This window comes from Hemitrygon akajei, chromosome 18, assembly GCF_048418815.1.
Source record: "Hemitrygon akajei chromosome 18, sHemAka1.3, whole genome shotgun sequence".
Taxonomy (NCBI): Eukaryota; Metazoa; Chordata; class Chondrichthyes; order Myliobatiformes; family Dasyatidae; genus Hemitrygon; species Hemitrygon akajei.
The window spans coordinates 56,953,946-56,976,640 of NC_133141.1; positions in this window are offsets into that span (position 1 = coordinate 56,953,946).

The following is a 22,695-nucleotide window of genomic DNA, read 5'->3' on the forward strand; positions in this document are numbered from 1 at the left end:
AAGTCAATTTTTAGAAATAATTTCTTACTTATCTCTAGCCTCTAGAGTCATAGAACACTACAGCACAGAAACAGGCCCTTTGGTTCTAGTCTGTGCTGAACCATAAAACTGCCTAGTCCCATTGATCTGAACCCAAAACACAGCCCTCCATACCCCTCCCATCCATGTACCTATCCAAATCTCTCTTAAATGCAGCTATATAGGACCATAGTCAGACCCCACTTGGAGTAGTGTGCTCAGTTCTGGTCGCCTCACTACAGGAAGGATGTGGAAGCCATAGAAAGTATGCAGAGCAGAATTACAAGGATGTTGCCTGGATTGGGGAGCACGCCTTTTGAGAATAAGTTGAGTGAACTCAGCCTTTTCTCCTTGGAGCGACGGAGGATGAGAGGTGACCTGATAGATGTGTACAAGATGATGAGAGGCATTGATTGTGTGGATAGTCAGAGGCTTTTTCCCAGGGCTGAAATAGTTGCCACAAGAGGACACAAGTTTGAGTTGCTAGGGAGTAGGTACAGAGGAGATGTCAGGGGTAAGTTTTTTACTCAGAGAGTGGTGAATGCGTAGAATGGGCTGCTGGCAACAGTGGTGGAGACAGATACGATAGGGTCTTTTAAGAGACTTTTAGATAGGTACCAGGAGTTTAGTAAAATGGAGGGCTATAGGTAAGCCTAGTAATTTCTAAGGTAGGGACATGTTCGGCGCAACTTTGTGGGCCAAAGGGCCTGTATTGTGTTGTAGGTTTTCTATGTTTCTATGTTTTCCTATGTTTCTATATGCTGAAATCAAACCGACATCAACGACATCTGCTGCTAGCTCATTCCTTGCTCTCCTCATCCTATGAATGAAGTTCCCGGGCCCCCACCGCCTTATTTTCACCATGGACGTCCAGTCCCTATATACCTCCATCCCCCACCCGGACGGTCTCAAAGCTCTTTGCTTCTTTTTGGATTCCAGACCTAACCAATTCCCCTCTATGACCACTCTCCTCCGTCTAGCGGAATTAGTTCTTACTCTCAATAATTTCTCCTTTGGCTCCTCCCACTTCCTCCAAACCAAAGGTGTAGGCATGAGCACCCGCATGGGTCCCAGTTATGCCTGCCTTTTTGTTGGCTTTGTGGAACAGTCCATGTTCCAACTCTATACGGGTATCCGTCCCCCTCTTTTCCTTCGCTACATCGACAACTGCATTGGCGCTGCCTCCTGCACGCATGCTGAGCTCGTTGACTTCATTAACTTTGCCATCAACTTTCACCCTGCCCTCAAATTTACCTGGTCCATTTCTGACACCTCCCTCCCCTTTCTTGATCTTCTGTCTCCATCTCTGGAGACGGCCTATCTACTGATATCTACTATAAGCCTACAGACTCTCACAGCTACCTGGACTATTCTTCTTCCCACCCTGTCTCTTGCAAAAATGCTATCCCCTTTTCACAATTCCTCCGTCTCCACCGCATCTGCTCTCAGGATGAGGCTTTTCATTCCAGGACGAAGGAGATGTCTTCCTTTTTTAAACAAAGGGGCTTCCCTTCTTCCACCATCAACTCTGCTCTCAAACGCATCTCTCCCATTTCCCGCACGTCTGCCCTCACCCCATCCGCCCGCCACCCCACTCGGGATAGGGTTCCCCTTGTCCTCACCTACCACTCTACCAGCCTCCAGGTCTAACGTATAATTCTCCGTAACTTCTGCCACCTCCAACGGGATCCCACTACCAAGCACATTTTTCCCTCCCCCCCCTTTCTGCTTTCCACAGGGATCGCTCCCTACGTGACTCCCTTGTCCACTCGTCCCCCCCCATCCCTTCCCACCGATCTCCCTCCTGGCACTTATCCTTGTAAGCGGAACAAGTGGTACACCTGCCCTTACACTTCCTCCCTCACCACCATTCAGGGCCCCAGACAGTCCTTCCAGGTGAGGCGACACTTCACCTGTGAGTTGGCTGGTGTGATATACTGCGTCCGGTGCTCCCGGTGTGGCCTTTTATATATTGGTGAGACCCGACGCAAACTGGGAGACCGTTTGACTGAACACCTACGCTCGGTCTGCCAGAGAAAGCAGGATCTCCCAGTGGTCACACATTTTAATTCCACGTCCCAGTCCCATTCTGATATGTCTATCCATGGCCTCCTCTACTGTCAAGATGAAGCCACACTCAGGTTGGAGGAACAACACCTTATATACCGGCTGGGTAGCCTCCAACTGATGGCATGAACATTGACTTCTCTAACTTCCGTTAATGCCCCTCCTCCCCTTCTTACCCCATCCCTGACATATTTAGTTGTTTGTTTTTTTTCTCTCTCTCTGCCCATCCTGCCTGTTCTCCATCTCCCTCTGGTGCTCCCCCCCTCCCCCTTTCTTTCTCCCGAGGCCTCCCGTCCCATGATCCTTTCCCTTCTCCGGCTCTGTATCACTTTTGCCAATCACCTTTCCAGCTCTTAGCTTCATCCCATCCCCTCCGGTCTTCTCCTATCATTTTGCATTTCCCCCTCCCCCCCACTACTTTCAATTCTCTTAGTATCTCTCCTTTCAGTTAGTCCTGACGAAGGGTCTTGGCCCGAAACGTCGACAGTGCTTCTCCCTATAGATGGGCCTGGCCTGCTGTGTTCCACCAGCATTTTGTGTGTGTTGTTTGAAGGAATTCCCCCTCATGTTCCCCTTAAATATTCCACATTTAACCCTTAACCCATGACCACCAAATCTCAGTGGAATAAACCTGCTTGCATTTACCCTATATATTCCTCTCATAATTTTGTACACTTCTATCAAGTCTCCCCACAGTCTTTTATGCTATAGGGAATAAAGTCTTAACCTATTCAACCCCTCCCTATAACTTAGGTTCTCAAGTGCTGGCAATATTCATGTAAATTTTTTCTGCACTCTTTCAATCCCATTGACATCTTTTATGGAGACAGGTGGCCAAAACTACTCACAATACTCCAAATTAAGCATAATCAATGTCTTATACAAATTCAACATAACATTTCAAGTCCTGTACTCAGTACTCCTATGTCTTATGGTCTTATGGTCTTATAATGTCTTAATGTCTTTCTTGACGGGGGTGGGGTGGGGAAGGAATCACTCTGCTTGGCAGGTGAGACTTGTGGTTGTGAAAACAATCTCAGGTTCTGCAACCTCCTTCATGGTGGATGCAGGAGTTGACTCTGAGCCTGCAGGATGTGGTTCTGATAACGGTAGCCACCTTTCTTCTCTAATTGACTCTGCTCTCCTCATCTGATCGATGTGTCATCTCCAGATGATATCAGACGTAATCTCCTCTGTGTAGGGAGTGGTCCATTTCTGTCCTTAATCTTTCTGAGTACCCACTTGTGATCACCTCTGCAGTCACTCACCAGGACTGCTTGTCCAGGAGTGAAACTTTCTTGTTTGAGGAGACTTCAATTTGTCTCAGCTGTTTGTCCTGTGTCCTCATTCTGATATTGGGTTTGAGGAGATCCAAGGGTGAACACAAGGGACAACCTAGGAACAGTATAGCTGGTGAGTTGTTTGTTGTGAAGTGTGCTGCATTGCAATATGCAATATGTCTTATTCCATTCATTTTTAGGAATGATTGAAACTGATCCCCCACAAACTGTGGTCCAATGCACCGACTAAGTGTTCCGGAACACCAGTCCTTGCAAAGAGGCTTCTCAGTAGATCTCAGCAGGCTTCTCAGTAGTGTGTGAGGCTGCAGTGGAGGATATTGGGAACACTTCTGGCCACCTTGTAGCTGCATCAAGAAATTTGTGCCCATGAATGGTCTGGCAAAATCCACATGAATTCTCTTCCAGGACAACGCAGGCCATTCCCAGGGATGCAGAGGTGCTGCTCTTGGCATCTTCTGGACATGTTGGCATCCCGAGCAGTGCATGGCAAACTGCTCAATCTGCTGGTCAATCCCAGGCTACCAGACAAAGCATCGAATAAATGCTTTCATCTTAACCACACCTAGATGACCAGCATGTAGCTTCTCCAATACTTTAGCTCTTGGATTGAATAGTAGTACAGCTCTCAATCCCCACATAAGGCAACCCCTGTCATCTCGGTGCTCGTGAAAGTGGGGAAGTGGGTTTTCTGATGTACATTCCAGACATTTTGGTGGCCATATAGACCTGAGACAGTGTGAGGTCTTTTCTGGTTTCCCTTTGGTCCATCTGTGCTGGAATGTGGAGACTTTTGATTTTTGTTAGGGAGAGTACGTCAAGCAAAGTGTCTTTTTCAGTAAATTTTTCCTTTTCCAGGGGTAAATGGGACAATCCATCAGCACTTCCATGATTAGTCATCCTCTTGAATTCGATCTTGTAATTGTGCCCTCCCAGAAACAGAGCCCATCTCTGTATTTATGCTGCTGATGTGAGTGGAACACCCTGCTGTAGAACTGAAAATGGAAGCCAGTGGTTGATGATCAGTAACGAGGGTAAACTCTTTCTTATACAAGTACTGGTTGAAAAGTTTTACACCCCAAACCAGACTCAAGACCTCTCTGTCAAACAGTGCATAATTTTTTTCTACAGTGGTAAGGGAATGTGATGCGAAGGCTATGGGACTTTTACTTCCATCACTCATAACATCTGATATGATTGCACCTGTACCATAAGGCGAAGCATCACAGGCAAATTTCCCTGGACAATGTGGATCATAATGTGAGAGTACAGTGTCTGATGTCATCATTTCCTTTACCTTTTGGAAAGCCACCTTACACTGTTTTGTCCATTGCCATTTCTTCCCGATCTGCAGTTCAAGGGGTGGAGCACGGTACAGGAGAAAATCTGCTGATACTGGAAATCCAAGCAACGCACACAAAATGTTGGAGGGACTCAGCAGGCCAGGAAGCATCTATGGAAAAGAGTAAACAATTGACATTTCAGGTCGAGACCCTTCTTCAGGACCAATGCTTTGGAAAGGAAGAAGTCAGAGTAAAAACGTGGGGGAGGGAAAGGAGAAAGAAGTACAAGGTGGCAGGTGATAGGTGAAACCTGGAAAGGGGGGAGAGGCAGAGGGGTGAAATAAAGACCTAGGAAGTTGATTGGTGAAAGAGATAAAGGACTGGAGAATGGGGAGATCTGATAGGAGAGGACAGAAGGCCATGGAAGAAAGGGAAGGGGGAGGACCACCAGAGGAGGTGATGGGCAGGTAAGGGGACATGGTGAGAGAGGAAAACATGAATGGGGGAGGAAGCAATTACCAGGAGTTTGAGAAATTGATGTGCATGCCATCAGGTTGGAGGTTACCCAGACAGAATATAAGGTGTTGCTCCTCCACCCTGAGTGTGGCTTCATTGTAGCAGTAGAATAGGCCATGGACTGACATGTTGGAATGGGAATGGGAAGTGAAATTAAAATGGGTGGCCACCAGGAGATTCCACTCTTTGTGGCAGATGGAGCGTAGGTGCTCGGCAAAGTGGTCACCCAATCTATGTCGGGTCTCACTGATATGCAGGAGGCTACACTGGGAACACCGGACACAGTAGATGATCCCAACAGACTTGCAGGTGAAGTGTCTCCTCACCTGGAAGGACTGTCTAGGGCCCTAAATGATAGTGAGAGAGGAGGTGTGGGACAGGTGTAGGGGCAGGTTGTGGCACATTCTGCATGTAAGGATAAGTACCAGGAGGGAGATCAGTGGGGATGGATGAATGAATAAGGAGTCATGTAGGGTGTGATCCCTGTGGAAAGCATAAAGTAGGGGCGTCAGGAGGAGTGAAAGATGTGTTTGGTGGTGGGATCCCATTGGAGATGGCGGAAATTATGGAGAATTATATCCTGGAAGCAGAGGTTAGTGGGATGGTAAATGAGGACAAGAGGAACACTATCCTTGGTGAGGTGGCGGGAGGATGGGGTGAAGGCAGATGTGCATGAAATGGAAGAGATGTGGGTGAGGGCAGCAATGATGGTGGAGGGAGAGAAGTCCCTTTCTTTGAGGAAGGAGTACATCTCTGTAGTTCTAGAATGAAAAGCCTCATCCTGAGAGCAGATGCAGCAGAGATGGAGGAACTGAGAGGAGAGGATGGCATTTTTACAAGTGGCAGGGTGGGAAGAGGTATAGTCCAGAATTTTGGAATGAAAAGCCTCATCCAATCCGATGGCATGAGCATCGATTTCTCGAACTTCTGGTAATTGCTCACCTCCCCCCCCCACTTCACAATTCCCCACTCCTTTTTTCCTCTCTCATCTTATCTCCTTGCTTGCCCATCACCTCCTTTGGTGCTCCTCCCCTTCCCTTTCTTCCATGGTCTTCTATCCTCTACTATCAAATTCCCCCTTTACTCCAGCCCTTTATCTCTTTCATCAATCAACGTCTGAGCTCTTTACTTAACCCCTCCCCCTACTCCCACCTTCTATCTTGTACATCTTCCTCCCCTCCACCCACCTTCTTAATGAGACTTTTCCCCTTCTTTTCTCGAGAAGGGTCTTGGGCTGAAACGTCGACTGTACTCTTTTCCATATATGCTGCCTGGCCTGCTGAGTTCCTCCAGCATTTTGTGTGGAGCACAGTAGCCAGGTTTGACAGAAATTTGTTATAGTAATTGACAAATCCTAAAATGGACCACATGGCCTTGGGGCATCCACCACTGCTTGAATTTTCTCAGCACACTGTAATTCCTGTGCATTAATTGTGTGACCACAGTAGATGCTTGGTTTAAAGAATTCACACTTGTTGCATAGAGCTCAGAGCCCATAATCTTCTAATCTTCTTAACTCTTTCTTGAGGTTTTGGAGATGTACTTTAGCAAATTTACCAGCAACAATGATGTCATCCAGGTAACACTGAGTGCCTGGGCACCCTTGCAGCATCTGGTCCATAACTTTTTGCAAGAGTGCAGGTGCAGATACCTCTCCAAAAATAACCCTATTATAGCATAAAACCCTTTATGAGAGTTTATGGTGAGAAATTCTTTGGAATATTCTTCCATCTTCATTTTCAAGTAGGTCTCTGCTAACCTCCAGAAAGGTTTGCAAAGATATTTTCTATCCTGGTGGCAGAGGGTACTGATTTGCTTTATGTACTGTGTTGATGGTAAACTTGAAAATCACCACAGATCCTAATTCACATCCAGATTCACATTCTTCTTGGCTACTGGGACCACTGGCATTGCCCACGGACAGTATCCAACTATGGAAAGAACTCCTTCAGCTTACATGCAATCTAGCTCACTGGCTACTTTATCATGGATGGTTTGAGGAACTGGATGGGCCTTTGTAAAACTTAGGCATGAATGTTCATTTAACACTATTTTACCCTTGATACGTTTGAGTTTTCCAATGCCACCCTTGAACACTGCTGTGGCATCATCCAGCACTTTTCTTATTTCACCTTCATGTGGCTTTATTGCAGGGAATGTCGCATGTAAATTGTGGATGGATCTCCAATCAAATTGTAGGTGTCTCAGCCAATGCCCCCACAATGCTAGTCCTTCTGATTTTACCACATACCAGCTCAATGTGGCTTGTTGGTTGTTGTATGTCACTGTCACGAACGTCATTTTCATAGGAGTTACCCTTTCACCTGTATAAGTTCTTAGTTGGATATCTGCAGTCTTCAGATTAACATCTTTAAAATGCTGTTCAGACTCAATTTTGGAATGACTGAAACAGCTGAACCAGGGTCCAATTCTATTTTAATTAATTTGCTGTTTACTTCTGGTGTAAGCCATATTGCTTGTCTATTGTTAATTTTTACACTGTATATCTCAAGGCAAAGCAGTCCTGCGTCACTCTCATCATTATCAAATTTCTCATCAATAGCATGCAGTAGTACTTTTTTTGAAACTGCAACTTGACTTTTTAGCTGTTCTTTTCCCTGAGCAGTGCACTTATTTTTGTCTGACCGACATGCTGTTCATATGTGTCCTACTTTGCTGCATTTTCTGCAAGTTTCACCTTTAAATCTCCATCGGTCTGTTGTGTGATCCCCTGCCACAATAGTAGCACAATTTGTTTGGTGAGGCTGGTTTCTGTTTGGACAACACAAACTCTGTTCACATTCACTTTCATCCCTGACTGCAACTCAATTGCGTCTCTGTGTTCTTTTAAATGTAAATTGTGCTTCAGGTAGGAGCTGGTTTTAAGTGTTTTCTTTTAAGATTCCACAAACTACACAATCTCTTGGTGTACCATTAAGCCCAATATCGAACTGACAATGCTCAGACAATCTCTTCAACTCAGCCACATACGCTGAAATAGACTCTCCTTCCTTTTGATTTTGCTTATGAAAACTAAATAGTTCTGCAATCAACACTGGCTTTGGTTCTAAGTGTTTACAATAGCAGCAATGTTCACTTCTCATGGCTTGGTTGGAGCAGTCAATACCCAATACATTCAACATAATTGACACTTGCTTTTCATTGACTCTTTCATGCATCAAAATACTGTTCCAATATTTCAGCATACATTAGCCAATTACCCATTGTGTAATCAAACTCATCAATCTTTCTGATGCAGCCAATCATTTTTGATTTTTTAAAAATAATTATTATCATCCAGTAACCATATAACCATATAACCATATAACAATCACAGCACGGAAACAGGCCATTCCGGCCCTCCTAGTCCGTGCCGAACTCTTAATCTCACCTAGTCCCACCTACCCGCACTCAGCCCATAACCCTCCACTCCTTTCCTATCCATATACCTATCCAATTTTACCTTAAATGACACAACTGAACTGGCCTCTACTACTTCTACAGGAAGCTCATTCCACACAGCTATCACTCTCTGAGTAAAGAAATACCCCCTCGTGTTTCCCTTAAACTTTTGCCCCCTAACTCTCAAATCATGTCCTCTCGTTTGAATCTCCCCTACTCTCAATGGAAACAGCCTATTCACGTCAACTCTATCTATCCCTCTCAACATTTTAAATACCTCGATCAAATCCCCCCTCAACCTTCTACGCTCCAATGAATAGAGACCTAACTTGTTCAACCTTTCTCTGTAACTTAAGTGCTGAAACCCAGGTAACATCCTAGTAAATCGTCTCTGCACTCTCTCTAATTTATTGATATCTTTCCTATAATTCGGTGACCAGAACTGTACACAATATTCCAAATTTGGCCTTACCAATGCCTTGTACAATTTTAACATTACATCCCAACTTCTGTACTCAATGCTCTGATTTATAAAGGCCAGCGTTCCAAAAGCCTTCTTCACCACCCTATCTACATGAGACTCCACCTTCAGGGAACTATGCACTGTTATTCCTAGATCTCTCTATTCCACTGCATTCCTCAATGCCCTACCATTTACCCTGTATGTTCTATTTGGATTATTCCTGCCAAAATGTAGAACCTCACACTTCTCAGCATTAAACTCCATCTGCCAACGTTCAGCCCATTCTTCTAACCGGCATAAATCTCCCTGCAAGCTTTGAAAACCCACCTCATTATCCACAACACCTCCTACCTTAGTATCATCAGCATACTTACTAATCCAATTTACCACCCCATCATCCAGATCATTTATGTATATTACAAACAACATTGGGCCCAAAACAGATCCCTGAGGCACCCCGCTAGTCACCGGCCTCCATCCCGATAAACAATTATCCACCACTACTCTCTGGCATCTCCCATCTAGCCACTGTTGAATCCATTTTATTACTCCAGCATTAATACCTAACGACTGAACCTTCTTAACTAACCTTCCATGTGGAACTTTGTCAAAGGCCTTGCTGAAGTCCATATAGACTACATCCACTGCCTTACCCTCGTCAACATTCCTCGTAACTACTTCAAAAAATTCAATAAGGTTTGTCAAACATGACCTTCCACGCACAAATCCATGCTGGCTACTCCTAATCAGATCCTGTCTATCCAGATAATTATAAATACTATCTCTAAGAATACTTTCCATTAATTTACCTACCACTGATGTCAAACTGACAGGTCTATAATTGCCAGGCTTACTTCTAGAACCCTTTTTAAACAATGGAACCACATGAGCAATACGCCAATCCTCCGGCACAATCCCCGTTTCTAATGACATCTGAAAGATCTCCGTCAGAGCTCCTGCTATCTCTACACAAACTTCCCTCAAGGTCCTGGGGAATATCCGGTCAGGACCCGGAGATTTATCCACTTTTAAATTTCTTAAAAGCGCCAGTACTTCCACCTCTTTAATTGTCATAGGTTCCATAACTTCCTTACTTGTTTCCCACACCTTACACCATTCAATATCCTTCTCCTTAGTGAATACCGAAGAGAAGAAATCGTTCAAAATCTCTCCCATCTCCCTCGGCTCCACACATAGCTGACCACCCTGATTCTCTAAGGGACCAATTTTATCCCTCACTATCCTCTTGCTTTTAATATAACTGTAGAAGCCTTTCGGATTTACTTCCACCTTATTTGCCAAACCAAACTCGTAACTTCTTTTAGCTTTTCTAATCTCTTTCTTAAGTTTCCTTTTACATTCTTTATATTCCTCGAGCAATTCCTTTACTCCATGCTGCCTATATCTATTGTAGACATCCCTCTTTTTTCGAACCAAGTTTCTAATATCCCTTGAAAACCATGGCGCTTTCAAACCTTTAACCTTTCCTTTCAACCGAACAGGAACATAAAGATTCTGTACCCTCATAATTTCACCCTTAAATGACCTCCATTTCTCTATTACATCCTTCCCATAAAACAACTTGACCCATTCCACTCTCTCTAAATCCCTGCGCATCTCCTCAAATTTAGCCTTTCTCCAATCAAAAATCTCAACTCTAGGTCCAGTCCTGTCCTTCTCCATAATTATATTGAAGCTAATGCTATTGTGATCACTGGTCCCGAAGTGCTCCCCAACACATACATCTGTCAGCTGACCTATCGCATTCCCTAACAGGAGATCCAACACTGCCCCATCTCTAGTCGGTACTTCTATGTATTGTTGCAAAAAGCTATCCTGCACACATTTCACAAACTCTAAACCATCCAGCCCTTTTACAGAATGAGCTTCCCAATCTATGTGTGGAAAATTAAAATCTCCCACAATCACCACCTTGTGTTTACTACAAATATCTGCTATCTCCTTACACATTTGCTCTTCCAACTCACGCTCCCCATTAGGTGGCCTATAATACACTCCTATCAGTGTTACTACACCTTTCCCATTCCTCAATTCCACCCAAATAGCCTCCCTAGAGGAGCTCTGTAATCTATCCTTCCAAAGCACCGCCATAAGATTTTCTCGGACAAGCAATGCAACACCTCCTCCTCTGGCCCCTCCTACTCTATCACACCTGAAGCAACTAAATCCAGGAATATTTAGTTGCCAATCACACCCTTCCTGCAACCATGTTTCACTAATAGCTACAACATCATAATTCCAGGTATCAATCCACACTTTAAGCTCATCCACCTTTCTTACAATGCTCCTAGCATTAAAATAGATACATTTAAGATACTCTCCACCTCCTCCTCTCTTTTCATCCCTAGCAATGCATTCAAATTTATTATCCTTTTCTTTCTTCTCCCCTACAACTTCGGGCTGAGCGCATCCCTCCTCCATCACCTGCCTGTCCTCCCTCACACACGGTCTACTTACTTGCTCTACTGGTGAACTAACCTCCTCTCCCATAGTTTCCTCAAATTGATTTCCGCCCCCCCATCTTACTAGTTTAAAGTCTGCCCCGTAGCCCTAGCAAACCTCCCCGCTAGGATATTGGTCCCCCCAGGATTCAAGTGTAACCCGTCCTTCTTGAACAGGTCACGCCTGCCCCAGAAGAGGTCCCAATGATCCAGAAACTTGAATCCCTGCCCCCTGCTCCAATCCCTCAACCACGCATTCATCCTCCACCTAATTCCATTCCTACTCTCACTGTCGCGTGGCACAGGCAGTAATCCCGAGATTACTACCTTTGCGGTCCTTCTTCTTAACTGCCTTCCTAACTCCCTATACTCTCGTTTCAGGACCTCTTCCCCTTTCCTACCTATGTCATTGGTACCTACATGTACCACGACCTCTGGCTCCTCACCCTCCCACTTCAGGATATCTTGGACGCGATCAGAAACGTCCCGGACCCTGGCACCAGGGAGGCAAACTACCATCCGGGACTCCCGATCACCTCCACAGAACCGCCTGTCTGAACCCCTGACTATCGAGTCCCCTATTACTATGGTCCTCTTTCTTCTATCCCTACCCTTCTGAGCTACAGGGCCGTCCTCTGTGCCGGAGGCCCGGCCACTGTCACTTCCTCCAGGTAGGCTGTCCCCCCCAACAGTACTCAAACATGAGTACTTATTGTCAAGGGGTACAGCCACTGGGGTACTCTCTAGTACCTGCCCCTTCCCCTTCCTGACCGTGACCCACCTATCTGCCTCCCGTGGCCCCGGAGTGACCACCTGCCTGTAACTCCTCTCTATCACCTCCTCACTCTCCCTGACCAGGCGAAGGTCATCGAGCTGCAGCTCCAGTTCCCTAATTCGGTCCCTCAGGAGCTGCAGTTCGGCGCACCTGGCGCAGATGTGGACGTCCGGGAGGCTCGGAGACTCCAGAATCTCCCACATCCGACACCGAGAACAACAAGCTGCCCTCACACTCATACTTCCCGAATAACTGAAAATAACAAGAACTAAAAGATAAGCCTACTGTGCCCTCTTCCGCCTAAGCCCTCTGAGCCCAAGCCCTACACTCTGCTCCCGACTCACTCCGCTGCCCGCAAACGAAGCTGCCCGCTGCTTAAGGCTGCGTTCTTTTTATATCTTCCCTCCTTCCCAGGCCTCCTTCACGCGCCTGCGCAGTCCCGCCTCTCAGAACTCCGATCTGAGAAGCAATTTGAAAATGGCCGCCGCCGCACTTCTTCTCAAAGCCTCGCTGTCCTCTTCCAAAAGTACTCACTCTTTATAAGACCATAAAACATAGGAGCAGAATTAGGCCATTCAACCCATTGAGTCTGCTCCACCATTCCATCATGGCTAATCCTGGATCCCACTCAACCTCATACACCTGCCTTCTTGCCATATCCTTTGATGCCCTGACCAATCAGGAAACTATGAACTCCCACTTTAAATACACCCATGGACTTGGCCTACTCTGCAGTCTGTGGCAAAGCATTCCACAGATTCACCACTCTGGCTAAAAAAAACTCCTCCTTACCTCTGTTCTAAAAGGTCACCCCTCAAATTTGAGGCTGTGCCCTCTAGTTCTGGATACCCCCACCATAGGAAACATCCTTTCCACATCCACTCTGCCTAGTCCTTCCAACATTCGGTAGGTTTCAATGAGATATCCCTGCATTCCTCTAAATTCCAGTGAGTACAGGCCCAAAGCTGCCAAATGCTCCTAATATGTTAACCCCTTAATTCCTGGAATCATTCTCGTGAACTTCCTCCAGACTCTCTCCAATGACAAAACATCCTTTCTGAGATATGGGGCCCAGAACTGCTGACAATACTCCAAGTGTGGCCTGACTAGTGCTTTATAAATCTTCAGTATTATTCCCTTGAATTAAATACCAACATTGCATTTGCCTTCTTTACCAACAGACTCAACCTGTAAAGTAACCTTCTGGGTGTTTTGCATGAAGACTCCCAAGTCCCTCTGCACCTCTGATATTTGAACTTTCTCTCCATTTAGATAATAGTCTGCACACTATTGTTCCTTTTACCAAAATGCATTATCATATATTTCCCAACACTGTATTCCATCTGCCACTTCTTTGCCCAATGTTCCAATTTGTCTAAGTCCTGCTGCAATTGCATTGCTTCTTCAGCACTACCCACCCCTCCACCTAGCTTTGTATCATCCGCAAACTTTGCCACAGAGCCATCAATTCTATTATCTAAGTCACTGACAAACAATGTGAAAAGTAGCACACCCAATATCCTGAGGAACACTACTTGTCACTGGCAGCCAACCAGAAAAGGCCCCCTTTCACTGCCTCCTGCCTGTCAGCCTTTCCGCTATCCATGCCAGTATCTTTTCTGAAATGCCATAGGATTTTATCTTGTTAAGCAGCCTCATGTGTGGCACCATATCAAATGCCTTCTGAAAATCCAAGTTAATGACATCCACTGCCTGTCTTTTGTCCACCCTGCTTGTTACTTCCTCAAAGAACTCTAACAGATTTGTCAGGCAAGATTTCCCTTGACAGAAACCATGCTGACTTTGACTTCTTTTATCATTAGTCTCCAAGCATCTCGAAACCTCATCCTTAATAATAGACTCCAACTCTTTCCCAAACACTGAGTTTGGGCTAACTGGCCTATAATTTCCTCTCTTTTGCCTTCTTCCCTTTTTATGAACCCTAAATTCTTCCGTTTATGGCCTTTTCAAAACTCAACATCTCTCCATGTGCTGGGCTCTTTCTTTTAAATCCGGCCATTTCTCACAGTGTTTTTTTTAGTTCGAGTATCTTGTTCTGCTTCTTGGATTTGCTTTAAAAATACCTCATCACCAATGTTATGTTTTGTATCTTCAAAACATTAAATTAATTCGAAGCAAGACACAGGAGTCTGAAATGCAGGTCTAACTTCATCTTTACTTCCAGCAAAGCATGCATGTATCACATGGTAGCGTGATAACGTATGTAATTAACATATTTTACATATAGCTGGTCATGATTTATGTTAAATGAACAGGAAAGCTTAATCAACAGCATATTTACAAGATTACTTAAATCTAATGGAAATATTAAATACTCAACAGTGATCATCTTTTTTTTTATTCCTTAGTTCCACCCATATAACCTCATTCTATCCTGTCTGAGCACTGTCGTGACATTTTCCCTGACTGGTAATGCCACCCTTTTAACCCCTCTTGCTCTATCTCATATAGAACAATGGGATCCCTGCCCCTAATGCAACCGAGTCTCACTAATGGCTACAATATCATAATTCCATGTACTGACCCATTACCTGAGCTCACCCGCCTTTCCAACAATTTTCCTTGCATTGAAATACACACAACTCAGAACATTAGTCCCACTATGCTCAAACGTTCGATTCCTGACTTTGAATGTAAACTTAACAACATCTTTCCCCACAACCGCTCCATTATCTGCTCTGGCGCTCTGGTTGCCTTCCCCCCTACAACTTTAGTTGAAACCGTCTCCCCCAAGCAGTATTAGCAAACATTCCCACAAGCATATTAGTTACTCTCCAGTTCAGGTGCAAACGGTCCCTTCTGTACAGGTCCCACTTTCCCTGGAAGAGAGCCCAATGATCCAAAAATCTGAAGCCCTCCCTCCTGCACCATCTCCTAAGCCATGTGTTAAACTGTATGATCTTCCCTTTTCTGGTCTTACTAGCACATGGCATAGGTAGTAACCCTGAGATCACAACCCTGGAGGTCCTGTCCTTTAACCTCACAACTACCACCCTGAACTCACTTTGCAAGACCTCATCACCATTCCTACCCAGCTCCAATTCCTTAACAAAGGTTTAAAGGTTCATTTACTATTAATGTATCCAATTCTGAAATTCTACTTCTCCAGATAGACATGAAACCAAGAAAGAAAAGAAAGACAGCATGATCATCAACTTCCAAATCCTTCCTCCCTGCATGAAAAATGAACAAAAACAGAATAGGCACATCACCTCCTAATCCCCCCCCTGTACACAAAATGATGAGAAAGATCAGGTGAAAAACACAGAATATAACAGACTGTAAGAGTGAAAATAAGTCTATGGTCCAAGTCCATATCCAAAAATGCAGAAAACCTGGGTAACATTCTCTGGGCACCATGGGAATCCTTTCCCTCTGTGGCAGCAGGGTGATCTCTTCAGCAATCAAAAGATAGTCTTCCCTCTCTGATAGCAGAGCGATTGAAAGCAGTCTCACCTCTCCGATGACAGAGCGGTCAAAAGGCAGGTAGCAGATGCTCATCTTCCGCATTCAAATGAAGTCAAATATTGGCTCGCACCCCACAGCCGTCCTGCAGCCTCCTTGCCATGAAGTTCATGCACACTGTCTGTGTCTCCTGGAATCCTCTCAATGATTGCAGAGTGCTGAAACACTCAAATAATCTCCAAACTGCAAATCTCAGGCTCCAACAGCTCGAGAATCACATTCAAGACCAAAAAAACAAATGTGAAAGACATAAAAGAAGTGAAATAAATGATTTCAAGATCTATCTAGAAGATGTCAACCGAAGGGGCATTGTATGCAGTCTCCATCTTGACCAGAAGACTGGTACATAGTCTGAAAGAAGTTGCAGCTGGATGCAGGTGTAGTCATCAGGGACACTGGAGGTCTCCTTGTTTTCCCACATGAGGAGCATTCCACTATCCTGCCTGGCAATCCCACTGTTCTAAACGAAAAAAAAGAAGGAAAGAAAAATTAAATTAAAAAAATCTAACTATGGCCTTTACCTCTCCTCACTGAAGCCTTTATAAGACAAAGCCTGGCTCCTTTCTAACTCCTTTCATCCTTCCCCAAAAATTCAGCCAGGTAATTCTTGAAATGAATCGCTTTTATGCCACTAAAGCCATTTCAATGCTTGTTGCACACAGGATAATTTGATTTCTATGTCCACATTTCTATGGACATTTAGAGGAGTTGTCCTGGAAGATGCTATCATTGGACAATTAAGTCTTTGCATGCAATGCTGACGTGTGGTCCCACTAAGGTAATTCCTTTATTTACTTTTCATTCTTCTCTTCCACCCTCCAGCGATGTGGTTGCCCCACCTATCACTTCCCAAATGTCACTACTGGGCCTCTGAGGCCCAGACCTCTACCCTATCACCTTGCATCCAGTCACCCCAAAGCCCTTTCAATCTTCTCAAACATCCCACTTCAGGATCACCTGACAGTGCAAACAGAGACCTTGATTTCCAGTTACCTCTTCTCTCACTATTTACCCAATTGCTGCCCCTGAGCAACTCTCCTCAGAACATCCACCCAACATCTGGTCTTGGCTCCTTCTGTTGAAAGCAAGGACTTGATTTGTTTCATCATCTGCTCTTCAGCCATTGGCTTGAAGTAGCACCACATCTGACCAATTGTTCTGGTGAAAGCTGCTTTTGCTCCAGGTCTAGATTTGGAAGTGACTTTGTGTTGTTTCACTGTCTACTCACCACCTTGAAACTGACACTGGTTCATCTCACAAACAGGAGAAAATCCACAGATGCTGGAAATTCAAGCATCACACTCAAAAAGCTGGAGGAACTCAACAGGCCAGGCAGCATCAATGGAAAAGATTACAGTTGATGTTTTGGGCTGAAGGGTCTTGACCTAAAATATTGACTGTATTCTTTTCCATAGATGCTGCTTGGCCTACTGAGTTCCTGGTTCATCTCGCTCTGGTTTGCTCATTTGGAGACTGAAAGATAGTTCAAACATGGACTGACATAGAACATCCTATCTGGCACCCTCATTTCGCTCCCACTATAACTATTCTTCATGTTTTAACTTTGTGCAAATATTACCAAGCCATATGATCATAGGACACATAGGAGTAATGGTGGATCTCAGAAAATTGAGGAAGCATAGGAGATCAGATGATTGTTTGATGTTTGGTGTGCATTTGTTTGGCTGAAGGGGCTTATTACTGTCCTGTGTAACTTTACAACTCTATGACTCCTTGAAGGAAAGTGTCAGGATAAAAATGGGCATGGACTATAAGAAATAGATACAAGATCAAATGCTGTTTTTATTTGGGGGGGGGGGGCGGAGAGCATCTGAAAGGACACAAATAAGATGGAAAAACTGAAAAGTTTAAAGAGGGGAACTTGCACCAAATTACAAGCTGGATGGACTGAATAGTCTTCTCCTATCTGACATATGCTGTATGCTGAATGATACCTAAGTACTTGAGCCCTATTCTATCCTTAGTTTAATGCTGCCACAATAATAGATTTATGGACCATAATTTGTATGCTCAGGGTTTTCTCGGAAAAAGATTATTTTCTTCCATTAGTACTTGCATTTCATGCTTATTCTTAGGTAGATAATTATGCTTGATAATTCTAATAAGCAGGTGGCATAGTTTATAATCAGGATTTTTCAAATTATCAACATTGTTTACAGATCATTTTCCTTCTCTCTAATAACTAGCACAATTTAAAAATGATTAATGCCTCATCAAATATGACACTTCTAATTATTCTCTTTAATGCTCTCATCTCATCAAAGTAACCACTTGTTTGCTAGGATTACACAAGTTTGCTACATACTGAACACTTATCATAGACTTGTACAAATTACCATTTTACAAATAATGCATCATCTTCACTAGTGCTAAACATACATATTAGACTATACACATCAAAGTTTCTCCTGCTTGCTTTTGTGATTAAAACTATAGCACCATGATGATTAATTTATTTTCTTAATAAGCCTCACCTTTTTTCCCATTATAAAATAAATATATCTAATAACCTTTAGAAAGCTACTGTGGAATCTGCTTCCACCATGATTTTAAGTAATGCATTGCAAGTTATTATCGTTCATCTAGGAACAAGACCTATCTACCCCAACTTTTCTACCCACACCCCCAAGCTTGCCACTGCTACACACTTTCCATTGATTACCAATCATCATGCAAATAAATGAAAAACATTATAAATCTATTTAAATATTCCCAGGATGTTGTTTTCTTAAATGAGAACAATCTCAGCTTTTACTTTTTTCCATGTCACTGAAGGTCAGGGCAGGTTGAACATGTCTGTCTACGTAACCTCCTAGCAGACATACAGTAGTCAACTCTACATGCCTCATGAACAGAAGTCAGAAATGGTGACATGAAGGCAGGTGACTGAAAGCTGGGCAGAGAAGCAAGTTATCACAAAAGGATAGAGTTTAAGGACAGGGAGACTTGTTGTGATCCATGTTGGGTGTTCATCAGACCTCACAGTTTTGGTCCCTTTTCCGAAAAAAAGTAATGGGAGTATTGGAGGTAGTCTGAGGAGATTCAACAGACTAATTCCTGGGATGAGTCGGTTGTCCGACAGAGATTTTAAATATGTTGGGCCTGTATTCCTTACAGTTTAGAACAATGTGATGAATTTTAACAAACATAGAAAATGTCAAGGATGCTAGGATGTTTTCATTAGTGGGAGAGTCTTGAACAAGGGGACATGACAGCAGCAGCATAAGGGGCTGGTTATTTAACACCGTGGTACATAGGAATTACTTATTACATAGTGTGGTGAATCTCTGGAATTCTCTGATCTAGAAGGTGATGGCAGCTGGATCATTAGAAGAATTTTAAATAGAGGTGTAGAAATATTTGATAGATCAAAGAACAGTGGAGTATGGAGAAATGGCACAGAAGAGAAGTTAAGCAGAAATCAGCTGTGATTATATTAAATGGTGGGGCAGGCTTGAAGGGCCTAAAACCTACTCTTGCACCTATTCTAGACCATAAGACATAGGAGCAGAATTAGGGCATTCAGCCATTGAGTCTGCTCCACCATTCTATCATGGCTGATTTATTATCCCTCTCAACCCCATTCTCCTGTCTTCTCCCCATAACCTTTGACCCCTTGACTAATCAAGAGCTTATCAATCTCTGCTTTAAATATACCCATAACTTGGCCTCTACAGGTGTCTGTGGCAACGAATTCCAGAGATACACTACTCTCTGGCTCATCGCTCCTCATCTCTGTTCTAAATGGATGTTCTATTCTGAGGCTGTACCCTCTGGTCCTAGACTCCCACACTATAGGAAACATCCTCTCTATATCTACTCTATCCAGGCCTTTCGATATTTGATAGACTTCAATGTGATCTCCCCTTATTTTTCTAAACTCCAGCAAGTACAGGCCCAGAGCTATCAATTACACCTCATACATTAACCTTTTCTTTCCTGGAATCATTCTCATGATCCTCTTAGGACCCTCTACAATGTCAACACATCTTTTCTTAGATAAGGAGCCCAAAACTGTTTACAATACTCCGTGTGAGGCCTCACTAGTGTCTTAGAAAGCCTCAGCATTACATCTTTGATTTCTGGAAAGCGGCCAGTGAGCGAGTGGGCCAGTGAAGGAGCGGAGATTTGAGGCTTTGACTCGAGAGGCTTCCACGAGAAGAGGCAGAGGACGAGCTTGTTCCCAGTTAGACTTTACAATGCCTCCTGAGACGGTGATGTGCCTCTCCTGTGAGATGTGACAGTTCTGGGGGAACTCCCCTCTCCCGCAGAGTCACATCTGCCAGAAGTGCTTACGGCTGGGCATTCTGGAAGACCGTGCAAGGAATCTGGAGCAGCAGCTGGATGACCTTCGACTCATAAGGGAGAATGAGGCAGTCATAGATGAGAGCTACAGGGAGGTACTCATACCTAGGCTTCCGGAAGCAGGTCGTTGGGTGACAGTCAGAGGGGAGAGAGCGAAGGAGAGTAGACAGGTAGTGCAGAGCACCCCTGTAGCCATTTCCCTGAATAATAAGTTTACTGTCCTGGATGCTGTTGGTGAGGACAACCGACCAGGTGTGAGCCACGATGGCAGGGCCTCTGGCACTGAGTCTGACCCTGTGGTGCAGAAGGATGGGATGGAGAAGAGGAGAGCTGTCGTCATTGGAGACTCTATAGTCAGGGGAGCAGACAGGAGATTCAGTGAGAAGGAAAACCACATGGTTTGTTGCCTCCCGGGTGCCAGGGTCCGGGATGTCTCTGACCGGGTGCATGACATCCTGGTACAAGAGGGAAAGCAACCAGAAGTCGTGATACATGTTGGGACCAATGACATAGGCAGGAAGAGGGATGAGGTCCTGAAGTGTGAGTTTCGGGAACTAGGCAGAAGGCTGAAGAACAGGACCTCAAGGGTGGCGTTCTCAGGATTGCTGCCAGTACTACGTGATAGTGATGGTAAGAATTGGAGGAGATGGCAGTTGAATGTGTGGCTGAGGAGTTGGTGCAGGGGGCAGGGTTTTAGATTTTTGGACCATTGGGATCTCTTCTGGGGAAGGTGGGACCTGTACAGATTGGATAGGTTGCACCTGAAATTGAGGGGGAGCAATATCCTTGCTGGTAGGTTTGGTAGCATGGTTTGAGAGGGTTTAAACTAATTTGCAAAGGGGATGGGACCCGGAGTGATAGAACAGTGAAAGAAGTGCATGGAGTAAAGCCAGATCTAACATATAGAGAGGCTTTGAGGAAAGAGAAGCAGAGTAAAGGGTATAAAGGTAGTAAGGTAGAAGGGCTAAAGTGTGTGTACTTCAATGCAAGAAGCATCAGGAACAAAGGTGATGAACTGAGAGCTTGGATACTTACATGGAATTATGATGTAGTGGCCATTACGGAGACTTGGCTGGCACCAGGGCAGGAATGGATTCTCAATGCTTTAAAAGGGATAGAGAGGGGGGAAAAAGGGAGGAGGGGTGGCATTACTGGTCAGGGATACTATTACAGCTACAGAAAGGGTGGGTAATGTAGCAGGATCCTCTTTTGAGTCAGTATGGGTGGAAGTCAGGAACAGGAAGGGAGCAGTTACTCTACTGGGGGTATTCTACAGGCCCCCTGGTAGCAGCAGAGATACTGAGGAGCAGATTGGGAGGCAGATTTTGGAAAGGTGCAAAAATAACAGGGTTGTTATCACGGGTGACTTTAACTTCCCTAATATTGATTGGCACTTGATTAGTTCCAAGGGGTTAGATGGGGCAGAGTTTGTTAAGTGTGTCCAGGATGGATTCCTGTCACAGTATGTTGACAGGCCGACTAGGGGGAATGCCATACTAGATCTAGTATTAGGTAACGAACTGGGTCAAGTCACAGATCTGTCAGTGGATGAGCATCTGGGGGACAGTGATCACTGCTCCCTGACCTTTAACATTATCATGGAAAAGGATAGAGTCAGAGAGGACAGGAAAATTTTTAATTGGGGAAGGGCAAATTATGAGGTTATAAGGCGAGAACTTGCGGGTGTGAATTGGGATGATGTTTTTGCAGGGAAATGTACTATGGACATGTGGTCGATATTTAAGGATCTCTTGCAGGATGTTAGGGATAAATTTGTCCCGGCGAGGAAGATAAAGAATGGTAGGGTGAAGGAACCATGGGTGACAAGTGAAGTGGAAAATCTAGTCAGGTGGAAGAAGGCAGCATACATGAGGTTTAGGAAGCAAGGATCAGATGAGTCTATTGAGGAATATAGGGTAGCAAGAAAGGAGCTTAAGAAGGGGCTGAGAAGAGCAAGAAGGGGGCATGAGAAGGCCTTGGCGAGCAGGGTAAAGGAAAACCCCAAGGCGTTCTTCAATTATGTGAAGAACAAAAGGATGACAGGAGTGAAGGTAGGTCCGATTAGAGATAAATGTGGGAAGATGTGCCTGGAGGCTGTGGAAGTGAGCGAGGTCCTCAATGAATACTTCTCTTCATTGAATAATGAATAATTCACCACTGAGAGGGAACTTGATGACGGTGAGGACAATATGAGTGAGGTTGATGTTCTGGAGCATGTTGATATTAAGGGAGAAGAGGTGTTGGAGTTGTTAAAATACATTAGGATGGATAAGTCCTCGGGGCCTGACGGAATATTCCCCAGGCTGCTCCACGAGGCAAGGGAAGAGATTGCTGAACCTCTGGCTAGGATCTTTATGTCCTCGTTGTCCGGAGGATTGGAGGGAGGCGAATGTTGTCCCCTTGTTCAAAACAGGTAGTAGGGATAGTCCAGGTAATTATAGACTAGTGAGCTTTACATCTGTGGTGGGAAAGCTGTTGGAAAAGATTCTTAGAGATAGGATCTATGGGCATTTAGAGAATCATGGTCTGATCAGGGACAGGCAGCATGGCTTTGTGAAGGGCAGATTGTGCCTAACATGCCTGATAGAGTTCTTTGAGG